The sequence below is a fragment of the Schistocerca piceifrons genome, chromosome 4 (assembly GCF_021461385.2).
Source record: "Schistocerca piceifrons isolate TAMUIC-IGC-003096 chromosome 4, iqSchPice1.1, whole genome shotgun sequence".
NCBI classification, from domain to species: Eukaryota; Metazoa; Arthropoda; class Insecta; order Orthoptera; family Acrididae; genus Schistocerca; species Schistocerca piceifrons.
Genome location: NC_060141.1, coordinates 339331025 through 339337024, shown reverse-complemented (window position 1 = coordinate 339337024; position 6000 = coordinate 339331025).

The following is a 6000-nucleotide window of genomic DNA, read 5'->3' as shown; positions in this document are numbered from 1 at the left end:
TCATCTTGCAGGCCTGACTGATCGATGCCTCAGTATGGGCAAGGTGTGTGGGTGCCCCTCAAAAAAAAAATAAAAATAAAAAAAATATATAAACTACATACAGTTACTTAAAATGATTTTTGCTCTCCTGAAAGAACGTACGTTTTTGACAAGGATTTGTTTTGTTACGAAATTTTATTGTCTGATGAGCAAAGTGTTTAAAAAAAAGAGAGAGAGAGAGATAGAGAGAGAGTGAAACTCACTGATTGAAAGTACGAGCTTAGATAGATCAGTTTGTTGGAGGACTCGTTGCGAAAGTGGATTGCCACGGTTAATTATGTTAGGAACAAGTACCCCTCCTCCACTACAGACACCCCCCACCCCCCGCCCCCCGCACACAAACACACATCTCGACACGTCATCGCAATGCTTTCCTACAGTTTGTTCTGCTGGAGGTCGTATGCACATGCCTTGCTCCAACCCACTGCATTAAGGAAGAACCTACGTAGGGTTCGAAGTGGGCTCGCAAACTATGACATAACTTAGCATTGTTAACAGATACGATGCACTGACTGAGGGTGACCCACATTAATTGACAGATAGAGCTTATCTTCTAATAAGAGTCATATCCTCTATTCGCTGAATCTGTTAGGAAAAGGTAGAAACTGGGAGATCATGGCAGTACCGTACTGATGGTCGATTCTCTTTCTATGATTTGTGGATTTACGTCATATGTCGTGCTATAGCTTTAGTGGGTGCTTGGAGACTTAATTGTTTGTGTTCTTACATACTGCGACGACATAAAGGAAAAAGGGAGGCTAGAGCCTAGTGGCAGTACATTACAAACACTCTTCATGAAAATACTGATTAACTTTTTGACCTTCACTGCTTCATCAGCTAGTTGGATTACTTACATAACAACTCTGTATTTACGTGTCGAATGAATTACTGAAAGAGAATAAACTGTTTTTGACAATGGAATAACATTTAAATGTTTTTTATTCCAGTCTTTGATCACAATATCAATTCTTTAGACGATGGCCGGTTTCAGTCCGTAATGACAATCCTCAGATCTACAATAGACAAATATGTACACCTAGTGAGCAGTGTGTCTTTCAACATAATATAGCAATACGTATCACAATATACTATCATAAAACCAGGGAAATGTACAGATAGAATACGGTAAAACGTACCTTTTTTACACCATGTCCTAAAGTGATAAGGCCATAATGGCATCGTCAAAACATACAATCAGCGCAGCAGATCTAAAGTAAGGTGTAGAATAGGCCACATCGTCCACACAGTGATTATTGTAACTGACTACAGAAGTAACAGTAGCTACCAGAGATCTGTTTGCCTATATCCTCCCTTGATGTCGCTACTGTGGGCTTAGATGTAGTCATCATTTACGCAAAAAACATAATCTGATAAAAACACATTATGTAAAATACGTGTTGCAGACCTTTAAAGTTGATAACCATCAAAGAAAACAATTGCGATACGTTAAAAGCCGAATACAATTACCCATATAAAATTACTAAAAGGGAATATATGAAGAGAATAGGTCCTACTCTTTTTATTGTGAACATACGTTCAACAATTAATATACGTAATACATTGCCTGTAGCAACATATAAATTGCCTATGAAAGTTAAAATGTCTATATGACAGCTGATAAAGGCAGATCAATGATCAGCGCCCTCTGTAGGGTTGGCCGTCAGGATGTTATGTAGGCGAGCACCGATCGTAAGAACTTAACCACTAGAGGGCTTTACGTACATCGTGATATGTCTCCCACAGAAAAGGTTTAAGCAACATATTAACAGTCAACAAATAAAATTATATAGTTTACAAGATCGTTTGTAGTAGTTGTGACAAATTTTACATCGGTCAAACTGGCCACTGTTGATGCTTCCCAAATAAAAGACGCGAAACGCGTATGGCAACAAACAAACTTCCTTCCATTAATTGCATAGACGGTACATACCTCCACGAATACATTAATGTTGAATCTGGAAGTAAAGTTTACGCATAAATAACACGGTGCCGTCAAACAAACTTATAATGGACGTAGCATTCGTAAAGAAATAGTGTAATACTTTCGAATGACAATACCCAATTTCGAGAACTTATAGATCTGTGAATCGAGCTCTATTAAAAAATCGTGTTTATACAACGCTCTCAGAAGTAAAGATTCCGAGTTCTTGTGTGATGTGTTGCATTCTATCTGCGATATACTAACGACACACTGAAATTGTTCTCAACGGAATTTCAGAGTTAGCTTCGTGCAAGTGTACTAAAATACACTGCCGTACAGGTGGTGATTTCTGTGTTTAAACCCCGATGGAGAAACTATACTGCCACCAGAAACCTCGCCGACCGGTGTGGCCGTGCGGTTTAAGGCGCTCCAGTCTGGAACCGCGTGACCGCTACGGTCGTAGGTTCGAATCCTGCCTCGGGCATGGATGTGTGATGTCCTTAGGTTAGTTGGGTTTAAGTAGTTCTAGGTTCTAGAGGACTGATGACCACAGATGTTAAGTCCCATAGTGCTCAGAGCCATTTGAACTAACCAGAAAGCTCGTTACGTCCTTTCTCATGTCTACTGGGCAATTGCTGAAGAACAGTGACGTTGCCATATACTTTCATCACATAAATTAGACATAATGTGTACATAACTGTAATGTCAAAATACAATGTTGTCATGATTCAGTTTGAATAATATACACACCAAGGTACCAGAACTGTTTGGTACTCACTGTACATAACGAAATCGTTCTCCAAATAATTTTGCTGTTATTATAGCTGTGCACATAGTAAGAAATGATCAGTTATATTGGTTTAAATACTTTCACAGTTATCTCACTTGCATTTCAAAGAAAATGCAGGAATATTTTTGGAAGCTCATAAAAGAAAGTAATAAGTTTTTTAAGTACGTTAGACTATATTTTACTATAACTTCACAGTTGGCACGTAATTTTCAAAAATTGATCTTTCTAGATGCCATCTGGATCTGAAGATGATTCACTTTTATAGGATTTTGAGACTCTGTTATGTTTGTTGACGTAGGTATTCCGAGTGCTTCTTGTTTTAACTTTCACAGTACATAAATCACAACCGTGGGACTTCTTCCTACATACCATTCACAATTTCAAGTAATTTTTGCTATTTGCCTTTGTAGTAATCGTTATTGTGTTTCCATAAAAAAGTCGCTTCTCGTAAAGCACAATAAACCGTGAAATTGGTGCTAAGAGCCACTTTATAGACATTCTCAGGCATTTTGAAATACACACCCGGTAAAATCACTGCGATGGCACTTCGAAATTCAGCCACGAGATGGCAGTCGAAAGGCTCTAATCAGTGTTGGGGGAAGGAAAGTGTGATCGCAAATTAAAAACGACTTTAACGTTTGCAGAGTAGCTGAAAGTGGCGTTGCTCAAGTGATGCCACAGGAATTTGGGTGTTTCTACACGCAACTTCGTTGACGCCATTTGAGTGACGGCCAAGAGACGTCACTTTTGTTCCATGTGAAAGCCAGGCTCTATGCTTGATCCCTGGTATGATTATTCAAACATACCGAGATATTCTCTAATGGTTATGTCTCTGTCCCTTTATAGAAGTACTATGGAACAGAAGCTTGCGTAATCTTTTGGTTGAGTGCAACCTACGTAGCTCGTTTGCAAAACTAGAATCCTTTACCTTCTTTGCAGAGATCGTGCCTCGTCACACAACATTTATATTTGAAGGCTGATAATATTATTATTTAGACAGGTTCTTTTCTGCCCCAGCTGTCGATTGCTGAATAGTACTCGTTCTTCAAAAAATTATCTTCCATGTGTTGCTACGTGAGTTAAATGAAACATTTCCTCTGTCACTTTATTTCGCGTACTATGCCGACCACGGATTACTATCAACGGCAAGATCAGCGAGTGCAGTCATCACTTGCTGACGTATTGAATAATTCTCAAGTCTAGTAAATTATTTTACGTGATTCGTGATCACTCTAGAACTTCTGGAACTAAAAAACTGATAATTTTCGTTGATATACCATTCGAGGTTCCTACTATTTCCAAATATTCCCGTATTCACAGTTCCTAACACATTTTCGTCATCTCGCTAAGTAGCATTTTACTTTAATTTAATAAAAAATGTGAGTTTCCATTCAGAAAAAAATCACTCTTAATCATGATCACATATCTCAGTGCAAATATTTTCCAAAATTATTCATTCCGTAAATACTTTTATCTTCTTTTCCGAAGACACAAAACGTTGTATTAAAAATGAAGAAATTTCTCCAGCTGTATTTAAGATGTCGATTTTATTTTGGCTACTAGTTTCAACGTTGTAACAACGTCATCTTCAGGCCCATACACTTGTTAACGTCAACTGCATGCGGCTGATACTAAAAGTCAGTGGTGAGATAAGGACGTGCTCCATGTGGAAGGTGGTTAGTCAGCACAACCTTCCACAGTGACTAACCACCTTCCACATGGAGCACGTCCTTATATCACCACTGACTTCTAGTATCAGCCGCACGCAGTTGACGTCAAGAAGTGTATGGGCCTGAAGATGACGTTGTTACAATGTTGAAACTAGTTACCGAAATAAAATCGACACCTTAAATACAGCTGGAGAAATTTCTTCATTTTTAATATAAATTTATATCAGCTGACGTCCCACTATCCTCCATTTCAACTACTGATGTACGAAGATAAAACGTTGTACTTCAGAACACTATGTACGGCCTACTGCCACTCAAGTAATTTAACATATATGTGTCTGCAAGCCTGGCTATCACAGAACAGCTATCACAGAACTGAACATACATTACTTCATTTTCCATTTTGTAACAGTTTTACACTGTTATTAACATAGGCCACAACATCTGAGGGAAGGTTTTGGCATCTTCTTCCTGCGGGGAGCCGTCGGCATATTGAAGTCTACGTCCAGCGACGTCAACATTTCTTACAACGTTGAGGATCTTAGGCTGCCGCTCAGCTGCTGTGCCTCTCGTGAAATATAAAAAACAAACAAATATAGACATCTGTAGTTGTCACAAAAAGTTAACAATGCTTAGTAAACTCTTGCAGGCACTTACCTTATGTCGTTGCTGTGATAACTGAAACAGAAGAAAAGCCTTGTCTCATCACAATGCTTAAATTCAATTTCTTTTTGCTGTGCCCCTTTGTAAACTATTGAGCTAGAAGAGAAAATGTTTACTGCCAGGTAAATTTCCATAGACTGCGTGCTTAAATTCGATTCACGGATTAAAATGCTGTGCATGAGATGGCATAGCTTTCCAGTTTGGGCACATTCGGATGTATTTTCACAATTAATTCAAACTTAGAAACATAGCAGAAGCCTTACATGTGATTGTAATGGGTGTACTGAGCAGAGTAGCGCAGTGGTTAGCACAATGGACTCGCATTCGGGAGGACGACTGTCGAAACGCACTTTCCGTGATGCCCCTAAATTGCTTAAGGCAAATGCCGGGAAGGTTCCTTAGAAAAGGGCACCGTCGCTTTCCTTCTACATTCTTCCGTAATCCGACGGGACAGTCAACACTAATCTGCTCCTCCTCACGTAATGGGCGTTTGCGTTACATGGGGAAGAGGGATGGGAGAGTGTCAAACCCAGTCCCGGAACATAGCCTACTCCTCTGGAAGAGCACCAAGGAGTCTTCTGGACTTAGCATCCGACGGGCGAACCACTGTCAATAGAGCCACATGCTGTTACCGCAGAGGACACTGAGGAGAGGTTTGGAATTTAGTGTAAGATATTGGCGCAACGTCTATCGATCGAGAAGACTGCACCATAATCTCTCCTATCTTTGTTGACCAAATGCTGAGAGTGAAAATTCTTCCACCATCAGGATTCGAATAGGCCAAGTCCACGTAGGCATCAGTTAGCGGCCTGGGAAACGGAGGAAGACGCTTCAGGCCGGGATGATCCCTTTGAGAATGACAGGGAAAATTTCCTTTCCTATTCTTCCTCAATTCGAAATTATGCTCCGTCTAATTA